Source organism: Artemia franciscana, chromosome 5 (assembly GCF_032884065.1).
Source record: "Artemia franciscana chromosome 5, ASM3288406v1, whole genome shotgun sequence".
In the NCBI taxonomy this organism is placed as follows: Eukaryota; Metazoa; Arthropoda; class Branchiopoda; order Anostraca; family Artemiidae; genus Artemia; species Artemia franciscana.
The window spans coordinates 9,662,320-9,674,312 of NC_088867.1; the positions used below are offsets into that span (position 1 = coordinate 9,662,320).

Here is an 11,993-nt window from a genome sequence, read left to right on the forward strand (position 1 = left end):
TAAAGTCAAAAAAGTAATACTAACGAGAAATTTACCACATCATTTAAAACACATGCATAATAAATGAGTAAAAAATATTAACACACACATAAGCACACACACACACACAAACGCATACAAATACGGTGTGGGGGAGAAGATAAATTTAATTTTTCGTACGCTTTCAATAGGGGAAAGGATCAGTTCCTGTGAGTTCTGCATGGTCTCAACCATATTCAAAAGATTGTCGAGTATTTTGCAATCAATGAGACCTGGAGTTGGCGTGTGTTTTTCATCAAAAAGTCTTCAAAAAAATATTCATTATCTGTGCAGGGTCTTTTTGGTGATATTAATGAATCTTCATTGACCTATAATTTAAAAAATCTTTTAATATTCATAGCTGTTACCCTCATCATCTATAAAAAAAATAATGCATAGAGAGAAAACAATATAAATCAATAGTAAAAATAGAAGTAGTAGTAATAGTAATAGTACTAGTAGAAGTAGTAGTAGTAAGACGAAGTTAAAAATAATTATAAAATAATTCAAACTGAAATCTAATAGAAATTTCTGTCAATGATTAAATGAAAAAATGAAAAAAATTACACTGAATAACTAAGTTAAAGCTAGTGAGGGGGATTCTAAGGACCAGGAAATCTTTTGTACTTCCCTATAATAGCTTTGAATTTGAGCCTTGTGTTTTTATTTATATAAAAAGTGTCATGTATAGTATCATAGAGCTATAACATATATCTACAGTTACTTCTCAGAATTCAAAATAAATCATTTCAGCATTTTTGAATCATTTATAAACTTCTGAATTAATTAAAATGGCTTCTACAGTCTGACAGTTTAGTAACTTGAAACCCACTGCATTTGCTATGTCCCCGAGGGGAGGCAGCATAAGGCCACGGCACTTGACATACGGTGTCGAATTTCTAAAAACGATTTCTACTAAGCTTAAAACTTTTAGTTTTTCAAGGCTTTTGAGTTTATGTAATCCCATTTTTAATATATATATATATATATATATATATATATATATATATATATATATATATATATATATATATATATATATATATATATATATATATATATATATATATATATATATATATATATATAAACATATATTTTTGCAACCATCAGTTTTTTGCTCTTTACGCAATTTAATGCGCTTTCACACCGTTGTCTATTCAAAAATAATTGATTATTGAAACTAGTATGAAGAAACTGCTGAAATTTAACTACCTCAGATTAACTTATGAACTTTCTTTCTGTCATGTTAACTCCCGCACGCAGAGGCAAGGCGCTTTATATCGCCGTATTTGATAATAGTTCAAAACAAGAAAACTTGTTGTCGATCTAACCGTCATTAGTTTGAAGTTAACCTTCGTGGGACACATAGGATATCAGATTTTTTCAATGTAAATCTTGATCAATGAAAAATTTGTATTTTTATATTAAAGTGCAAAATAATAATTCATTGCATACATAATCTGAAATTACTTATATTAGAACAATTAATTTGTAATTGCTTGTTCATTTTTGAATTGTGCTTCAGGATTGATAGTAAACCCTATTATAAGGCTATTTATATAGAAAAAATTATGTCAATTAACCAGTTTACAAAATTCATTGAACTGGCTCATGCTAAATAATACGACCTTAATTCAAATAAAACACGTTTTTCAAGTTCTATCCATCTTATGTTTAAAGAGGAGAAGCCTTAGTTGTAACCTCAGTAATATCGTCCTATCTATTGAGCACAAATAAGGGTGTTATTTCAGTAGTTTTGTATAGCATACTACTAGAGAGATACCGCTTATCAGCAGGCTTTCAGAATTTGGCAGAATTTTGAATTGATCCCAATCAATTTTCAACTCTACTATCTTTGACATACCAGTTACATTATATAGCATGGCCGGGTCTTCTTCTGCCTCGTTCGCCATCAGAGCAATGGTGTCCGCATAGTGATGGTCACTAATTTAAAAACCAGGAGTGACTTTTGTGCCTCTAGCAGAATTAAAGGGACACTTCAATATCCGATCAATAAAGAAATTGGAGAGCGTGGGGGACAGGAGATTCTCCCAGAAATTGATGTGAAAAAGGGAGGATAATTTTCCACCAACTAGTATGCATGCCTGTAGTTGATGATAGTATCCATGGATGAGTAGTATTAGCTTCTCTGATATATTGTCTTCTTGCATCACAACCTATATGACATTTATGATGGTCGAGTCGACAAGATTGATGAAAATAGCTACAGTGATCAGACAATCTTTCATGCGTTATCTTAAGGATCTGTTGGATGGCAAAGAGTTTGCGATGCAGCTCATCCGATGTCGAAACCTCACCTGTGCAGTCCTGTTTCTGACTAAGCTGAAGGGGATTAAGAGCTGTGGAAATATATCTTTTTGGAAAGCCGGGTTATTTTCTTACTTTACAAGAAGTAACGATAATTCTATCTAGGGATTTAATAGTTTAGGTAGTCCTCCCCCCTCCTGGGGAAAAGTCCTCCGCAAAAAATATCTGCATATTTCCGAGTAGCAAATGATATCTGTCAAAAATGGGCAAATTACAAAACTTACAGCCATTGTGCCTACATATTTATTGGACCTTTTAATTATGATGAAACAGATGGTTATTTAAGAATTTCATTCAGATGTCTTTGCGAAAAAAGGGGCATGGAAAGGAGGCTGGTTTCCCTCCATTCTGTTTGGTTACTTAAAAGGGCACATAATCTTTTTTCGAATCAGCCGTCTCCTAATCTTATATCGAGAGTTCTATATGATCATCCCTGGTAAAAAAAAAACAACGCTCATCCATGATCTTTAAATAAGAACGAAGACCAAACTCCCTTTCCATCATAAATACAACCAACTTAGGACTGTTTTAGTTTTTCAATTTCAGTTTTCAAGATCTATCGTAATTTTTATTTAATTTACAGACGTAGTTTGCTATAGAAGGCTCTTGGATATGGAGGCTAAATATTTTTAAGGTCTAAACAAATTTCCCTGCCTTAAGTAAGTTTTTCTGTTGTTTTACCTCTTTTTTTATCCATGATTACTTTTAGGCAAAAATGCACAATTCCAAATATTTATAGATGATAGTTTGAAACCTCTACAATAGGGCTCCGTGATTATTTTGTAATTAGGGATTGTTACAGATGTCCGAAAGTGGTATTTTAATGGAAAAATATCGTCACTCTCATTGAGTCTTCAGAAAAAATACAGGATTAGTTCAAATACAGAAATACAGAGGTGAAAGTTTATTTATAATCGCTCTTGATTTCTGGGAGTATTTCTAGTTTGCGCTGTTATTATGAAAGTAAAAAGTAACATTATATACTAAATGAACAGGATTTATTCCGTATAGGAGAGCGGTTGCCCCTTCTTCATCCAAATCTCGCCTTAAATAGTGGTTAGACGACAACCAGTCACCTTCCACGTCCTTTTGTGCCTCTAGGAATCCTCATAGCCTTCCATGACATAAGATCAAAATTTCTAGATAGCCATTCTGCTCAGAAGAATTAAAAGCATAAATAGCCAAGTCTCTAGGTATGGGATTAGGCACTCCCAAAGGCAAAAACCATAAAATATGTCATATGCGCATTTTTCAAAGGTAGTTTTTAGTCGACAAAATTCAGCATTTTTTATGGGTAATTTCAAAGCAATTGGTCTAGGCTGCTAAGGCAATATTTCAAAATTTTGCAATCTAATTTTTTTTTCTCCTTATGTGTTTCCGTTCAAAATATTATGTTAGCTTTTGATTAACTTCATTTCTTTACACAAAATGCATTGCAGAGGAAATTGCATTTAAAAAAATAGAAAACAAAATTGTACTTTATGGGAAAATACTATGAATTAATTTTCGAGATAACTATTGAAGTAAGTGTTACAGCTCATTATAGAAAAATAAATAGATTTGTCGTTTTAACTTCGTCGATATCACAATTTGTAAATCAGAAAATCTAAAAATTAAATCTAAATATAAATCTATAAATTTCCTAATTAGAAAGTTTCATATCAATGTATTCTTATATATTGAAATTTAATGTATTGCAATACCTACAGTTGTTGTAGCAGTACTTTGGTCGATAGCTTCCTCATGTGGATGACAAGCCATAAATAGCGCGTCTAAAAAAACCATGGTAAGGAAGGTCAATCTGCAAAAGACAACAGTTCTGAAGTAGTCAAATTCAGAAAATAAAAAATTACATTAGGAAATAATTATAAAAAGTGCAATAAATGATTGAGTGGTCATGGTAAGTCCAAGCCTATGATAATGTTTAACTGCATATCAAATAAAGAAAGAAACTTGTTTTTTCACTCTTCTCTTTAAGTTCTATTTATCAACTGCTTCTTAGCAATTATAATGTTATATTTTTTATTTAATTAGAGGATTTTGCAAAAAAACAGCTTCAACTGTCAGTACATTCGGGAAAGAAAAAATGTAATGTTTCCCGAAAAAATTTTTGGGAAAGAAAAAATGTACATAAAAGGAAAGAAAAAATGTAATGGTTCAGCATGGCCTTATGGTACCATAATAAGCAAGCTTTACCTCTGAATGTTTCCATGTTGGTGAATTGCAGAATTCCGTTGTGAATTTGACGGTCATTACTTTTTGTTTAGTCTAAGTTAAGCCACTGTCTCTCCGCTAATTGATAAGATATGGTCACCAAGAAAAAGTTACGGTGATAGGCTAGGTTTGAGAATTGTATCAATAAGCAATTATGATTGTTGTTCCGATCAAAAATGTCCATTTTGTTAGTGATGCTGTTGTTAAGAAAATATCAGACACAAATATACGGAAATGTTACTGATTTGCTTAAGATAAAATAATCAAGAAAACTGTGCAGTTCCTTGGCCAAAGTTGCATTATTCCTACTCAATAATTGTTTAACTAAGCAGCTAATATTCAAAAAGCTGGTAAGTCACTTATGCTGCTTGGCAAGTGAACATTGCTCCTATTTAAACATCCATGTGTGCCAAGATCAAAAAATAAAATAAGCAAAAATTGTATCTCATAGGCCACTTCTTACAAAAAGAACAAAGAAGTTATCAAACTCTTCAACAACAAGTTACATTAATAGAACTAATACATTTTAATGAAAGACAAAGAAACACATCAAATTTTGTCCTTAAAAAGAAATTAGAAGAATTTTAAAAGAAAGTTTCATTTAAATGACAGGAGCCAGCGTGTCCCCTTGGAAAATCCCCCCCGCGTAAAATCCCCCTAGAAATTTCCCTCTTGAAAATTCTCCCCACTGTAAATTACAACCGCAAAATTCCCCCCACCCTCGTGGAAGTTTTTCTGAGGAAAACTACCCAACGTGAAACATTGAGCAACCACAGAGAAAGTGCAAAATAGGTATCTAAAAATGTCGATTAGTTGTCGGATATCAAAACAGTTTTAGGATATGGGCTAGTTGGTCTCAAATTACATTTGGATCACAAGAAAAGGTCTAGAACTCTAAATTTACGATCGAATAAGCCCCCTCCGAAATTTCCATGACCATAAGGGGGAGGCTGGGGACGAGGAAGGGGCAGCCACACTCCGATACGGAATAGTTCTGCTCATTTTGGGGATTAATGATACTTTTTAAATTCATAATACAAACGTTTACTAAAATGTTCCCAAAATTCAAGAGATATTAAATAAGTATTTCTACCTCCACCCCCCTCCCCACCTCTTCATTAGAACTAAATCTGTATTTACCTTAAGGCTCAATGAGAGTTAGGATTTTTTACATTAAAATGTGCTCTTTGAGGCATCTGCCCCCTCCCTGACAATAAAACAATCAGAGAACTCTACTGTAGAGGTTTAAACCTCTCGTCTACTAACATTTGGAATTGTGTATTTTTTTTACTGAAGAAAGATAATGGATATGTGATTACTTTCCAAGCAGCAAAGATGATTCTAGGACAAAGGCTTTTTGGTCTCCAGTCACTTTCGACTTTAAAAAAAAGGGACTAAAAAAAGGGAAAAAAGGGGTTAAAGAACATCCTCCGAAATTTCTAGGGGACAATTTGGACAATAAAAATTTGAATTTGTGACGGAATAATTCTCTCCTGTATCAAATTTTGCGTCAAACTTATGCTACAGAAGCGGAATGATTGAAATGACAATAAATTGCTTTGGAAAGCATTCATGAGTACTGATGTGTTCCCAGTAATTTCCTGCTAATGCTGAGTCTTTGTAACGTTTTCCAGATTCATCTTTTAAATCGAAAAATTGCTGTTTCACTCATCGATCTTCTCATATTTCCAAAAATTAGGCCTGGAATCTTTATTCTGGTTGTTTAATTATAAATTTTATGCTTGAAAGTTCTGCAAAGTTCAATTTGTTAAATTAAGAAAGGAATACATTATCGGCTCTGTAGCGAAGTTTTAATTTTATCAGCAATTATGATCATACTGTGGCCTTGGTACGATATTTTAACTAGCGGATGAGTTAAGTTGACAAAGTAGGTCTTGGTAGATTTTCCGTGGGGACCAAATAAAACCAGCTTTGAATGGAAACTGCCAAGCAAGAAAAACCATCTGAAGCCCAAATGTAAGGGCCACAAATCGTGGTTAGATGTAAAACTTCTTAAGAAGGAGGTATTATATTCTATTAGAGCCTCATTTGCGCAATTAAAAACCCGAAAACAAACCTTTTCATTCAGTTTTCTTTGGGAAAACCCCGTCCTTTGTCTTTTTAGTATCTATGGAAGGTGAAGTCCAAATACAGCTAATATAATTACATGAAGAAATTACTTTAAACCAAACACACTACAAGAGTTCCAAAGATATTGAATTTCAAGATACATGTTTTCAAAGATAATAAGAATAAAAAGTTAATACTGTCTTTTTTATGTTAATTTTTGTACTGTCATTTGGACACTAACAATAAATAACCTAGTAGATAACCTACCTTCAGAAGAAAAAACCAAACTATATAATAAAAAACAACTAAACCATGTAATTCATCGTGCATCTCATAAACTTAAGGGGCAATAATATCAGTTTTTTGAAAACTTTTCCGGAGGCTGCTTTCGAACTGCTGAAATCATTAGCAAACAATTTTTTTCAATTTTTTTAGGATTTAAATTTCGGTCTCTGAGCCGCCGAAAACGATTTTGACACATCCATTCCCTCACTTGGTGCTACTCATATGTCTAGATTCCTTAACATTTGACGATATCAGTTAAACATGATTTGTCAAGAAAACCCAACCAATCCAATCTCTGTGTGGGTAAACATATGAATATAATTTTCTATTTTATACTCAAATTATTTCCGCATAGAAACAAGCCCAGTAGTTCCCAGCCTCTTTATTAATTGTTAGTACTTATAAACGACATTCTATTCACTTTTACACTGGCTACATATCACTCACAATGTTTAATTAATTTTCTGAATTATAACGTGACTTAGAAATTGTCACTTGGTGTATAAAATTAAAACTATAAAAAAGGTCGTTAGAAAGGTACTATGGCGTGCCCTTTGACATTCCTTCTGAAGATTTGAATGATGATGACTGTAACGTGTTGCAATATGTCCTTCTTTGTATCTTTAGAAGTTACTTGAATTTATATTTTCTTTCAATGCTCCACTTTCCTTGTGTTGTAAACTGTTTCTAATAAGTTGATTTATTAGCCATTATTAGGATGGTACTGCGTCTTTTCTTTGATTTTCATCATGTATTTAATGCTACTCAAACGCTTAAATCTCGTCTGGTTCTCGAATATGAACTTCTGTTGCTGTGATCCAAATCATTGCTTCAAATCGAATTTACGTGTTTATGAAATTCAAACTCGGAAATTTATATATAAACATTATATTTTCATAAAGTTTTTAAAGATGATGTTTTTAATGCATTTTCTTGTGAGTCTGTAGGTAGAAGATATGCTACCCTAATCTCAGAAAGCTGAGGTAGCAGTTAGTGAGCTGCTGCCTTAATTTTAGTAACACTATGTTACCTTATGAAGTCAAATTGTTGCTAATTAATAACAAAAAATCCTTATGTGAGAGCATAAAAAATACATTTTCCCTGTATATGCCACAAATTTGCTACTAATGCTAAATATCAAAGCAAGCAAATTTGTTGGAAGGAAGAAGACGCCTGTAAATGTATTCAAGTCCTTTATTTACACCCAAAGGAGATAAGAGCTTCCCAAAAACTAGGGAATTTCGAAAATACCCCTCGTTTCAACTGGGCTTAAAAATACTACACTTTAAAAACATGGATAATGCTTCCAAAACTGATTAAAAAGTAATTTCAGTTTACCACAGGATTAACTGAAAAATGGGACTTCTAGCCAAAAAGTTTTGTTAAACAGTTTATAGTATCGAGCTTCAATTAAGGAGCGACTCGGCTCAATAGCAACCGAAACTCAAAAATTGAGTTGTGATGACAACTGATACGAATTGGATAAGAATCGTAGATAAATTTCACAACATTTATTGTTGCCTTTTCAAAGGTTGTCCTTTTTGGCCAACCATCTAGGGCTAAACAGAAAGCAGGTCATCCGCGGTTGGGGTGAGAGGATGTCAAAAGAAAGATTTAAAGGAAATGGGAACTTGCTTAGAGGGTTTAAAGAGGGAGACTTTGAATAGATTGGGATGGAGGGGGAGCGTGTGTAGCTCTGTTAGCCTTAGGTGTTTTGTTGCTGCGGTGAGTTGTTAGTGGTATTAATTGTAAATCTGCGAACCTGAGAAGAAAAAGCGATTTTGATGGATTGAGAGATTTTGAAATTAAGGGACCCTGATTTAAAAAAAAGGGAGAAACACTTACAAGAGGTCATTGAATTCTAATGTAAATTAAATAATCGGATTCAGTGTATCAGTCCTAACGTAGAGGTTGCAAGCTCCTATCTGCAAAAATGTATAATTTTGTGTTTTTGCCCAAAGATAAATCACGGTTGTGTTATTTTTTCTAGTGCTCTTTTTGAATGACTGTAAAGATCGAAGGGCAAATAAACCTCCTCCCACGACCCAATTTGTCTCTTAATTTGTTTTGTAATGTTATAATTTGAGATAAATTTGGAAAAATTTCATCAATTATCAGGTATTTGTATTTCCATTAACTACAAACGCATAATATTCAATCTAGACGGGTGAAATAAATATAGATTGGCAGTGATAAGACCTGGATTTGACGGGGTGATGATTTCGTAAAAATAACTTGGGGAAATACAGAGAGATAACACTTTATCCCCCCCTTATATACAGAATGATTTCTAAGTGTTGCTTTTTTTATTGAATTTACGGCACTTATGTATTACACCGACCACACTGTTTTTTTAGATTTGTTTAAAACCGGTTTCTCTGTGTGCATTCTGAGATAATCAGCTCATCTTGAGTGAGATAAACTACGGTGCAGTTAAATTTTAATGAAATATTTAATATATAGATTGGCCAGTCCAGGGAAGGTATTTAATATAATTCTTTCTTTGTAGTAGTTTCCATAATTTTTGCACTAAAAAAAAAAATGTTTTCATCAGATTTTGGTATATTTCATTATGATTAACCAATTTCACTTTTGAGTGTGGTCGGTAAAATACACATGTACCAAATTTCCCGTTAATTTACACATAATATAATCAAGGTTATAATACATTTTCTTAGGAATAAGTGTGTTTTTAAATACACTTAGCAACAAATTTTCAAACTAAAAGAGTAACTGACTTTACAAGCAAAATGAAGCTAGACTCATCAAATTTTAAACGGTTGGATTACTAGCAAAAGGATAAATCTGTTTAATCTATAATATATTAAATTATTTTAATTTGAATGGCTAAGTATATCAAATGGCAATGTCTTTTGAATTACTAAGCTGAATTACCAAAACTCTCACTGGAGGTTGAGGGGGATAATGAACTAAATCAAAATGCACATTATGTATCCATTTTTTTAAAATAGTGTAGCTGCAGCATCTAAGGGATAGTTAAGGGATAGTAAACTTCTCAAGAGCAGCTAAGGGTTCTAAGTTAAAACTTTCAAATAATGTGTAAAAAAAAATACTTTGTGCATTAGGTTGTCCAAAGTGTGTATGTGTAAAGGCGGTTCTGGGCTGTCTTGCCCCCGGGACAAAATCTTGATTAGTGCCTTCCCCCTTCTTCCACAAAATTTTCAGGTCGTATTTTAAGAAAAATTTTCATTTATTAATAGAATTCTTTCAAGTTATGAATTAATAAATAATTTATTATTTAAATTTTGAAATGATTATTAATTATTCTAATTATTATTTTTTAATGATTATTATCTAATTATTTTTAAATTAGTTTCAAAAGTGAATTATTATTTTATTAATTATTTTCATTTTATAAGCTGTGGCATCAACTTTATTTTCATAAAAGCCAAATTTGGAAAATTACAGTATGATTATAACCGTTGGACAATTTATTTGAAATGTTGTACCCCTAAAGTTTGTCCATCCGGAGCAAGTGCCCCTAAGCTACCACCTCTTGCAACCTAAAAATACGCTTGCAACCTAAGCAAAAAAGTGAAAAATTAAAACACCTGTAACACTTCAAAAGGCTATTGCTTCATTTGCGCGTTATTGAGGCCAAATATATTTAAAAAATTCCTATAATTATAAGATTGAAATACAATCCTGTGGTTGTGCAGCTGGTTTGGTCCCAGTTCGGTAATACGGGACCCAGAGTTAAAAGCCAGCTGTAACAACACATAGCAGGCCGACACAAGGACCTTCGTAGTCAAGAAGCGTTAATCCCATACAATAGAATATTAAAATACAAAAAAAATCTGCTAAATTACATTTTGAGCTACTGAGATTTCCAGGAACTTATATCAATGTACATTAAACCTTCAGTTTATTTTCATTATTTTTTCCAATCACCTCGATTTTCATAAAGATTCTATTTCATTTTATTGGCAGTAGCTTAACTCCTCTGTTTAGTTTGACTAGAATACTGATTTCAATACCATCTGATGAGTGATTCAAAGATATTCAGGAAAAAACAGGATTCGTGGCATCATTATCGCAACGATTCAGTCTTGGAGGTATAAACAGGGCGGAAGCCTTTTTTTTATTTGTGTCTCAATTTGATTTCATCTTCATTCCAGGTTCGTGTGTCAAACTGTTTTTCCTGATTTGAAGATGTTTATTACTCAGGTTTCTTCTGTTGGCCTACTACTATGTCGTTGAACTGTTGATTTCTACCATGAGAAAGTGAAGCCATCAGTAAGTGTCATATTATCTGGGAGCAATTTGTTGTTGTAATTTTCTGTTCTTATAAACTAAATGAGTACTCATTTGGTACTAATTGATGCTTCAGAAACTAGAACGGGAGATCGAATGATGAGAACTAGAAATTAGACTGTAGGCCTAGGAAATTGAACAACGCTAGTGATGAAAATCCGATGAAAGACCTAGAAATCCAATAAAGGTATTTAAAATTCAATAGCGTAAAAGGACCTCCAACTAGTTTATTTTTCATCAAGTTGAGAATTCAATTCGGGTATGTCAACCCATAATTTTTTTTTCAGCAAGTTAGAAATTCAATAATGATCAAGGAATGGAACACAGCAAAAGTAACATTTTTTCAATGAAAATACTTAGACATTTTTTCCGAGAAGTGCTAGCATAATTTTAAATGATTAATTCTTTCTTTTTCTGTTCTTTTGTAATAAACAAAAGTAATACAAACTTACATAACAGCAAGAGGCTCTGGGAACTTTCTTGAATAAATGCTTTGAGTTCTTATTGAGTTTCCTGACTGTTTTTTTTCTACTTTGGTTTCAACGAATCGTGATAAACAAAAAGAAAAAAAACGGACTCTTTAGAAAACCCTCTATCCCAACACTTTCTGATCAGTACTTAGATATCATCAAACAATATTTTCTCTGACTTCTATTCTGTTTAATGCATCAAAATACACTTTCATAATAGTAAAAGACTCTGAGAGATTTCCTGGAATAGTGTTCTTGTGTTTGTTTCATGTTTCCTGGCTGTTTTTTACTTCATTTCATTGATTTATGACAATAAAAAACAACTACATA

The 11,993-nt window shown here is 32.5% G+C and overlaps 2 long non-coding RNA genes across 3 annotated transcripts in view; one reads left to right on the plus strand and one right to left on the minus strand.

The window, feature by feature from the left end:
• Positions 1–11,993, minus strand: part of LOC136026760 (uncharacterized) — a 12,351-nt gene continuing 358 nt past the window's right edge. Inside the window, exons 2-3 of one of the 2 annotated variants that reach the window (XR_010617413.1) lie at positions 4,057–4,150; positions 1–347 (exon numbers count right to left, since the gene is read on the minus strand). This is a non-coding gene — a long non-coding RNA (uncharacterized LOC136026760). Of the gene's footprint in view, positions 348–4,052; positions 4,151–11,993 lie in introns of both variants that reach the window. The other variant, XR_010617412.1, reaches the window with a different exon arrangement.
• The window catches only part of LOC136026761 (uncharacterized), a 26,715-nt gene continuing 16,099 nt past the window's right edge, over positions 1,378–11,993 (plus strand). The window contains exons 1-2 of the long non-coding RNA XR_010617414.1: positions 1,378–1,409; positions 11,058–11,175. This is a non-coding gene — a long non-coding RNA (uncharacterized LOC136026761). The remainder of the gene's footprint in view (positions 1,410–11,057; positions 11,176–11,993) is intronic.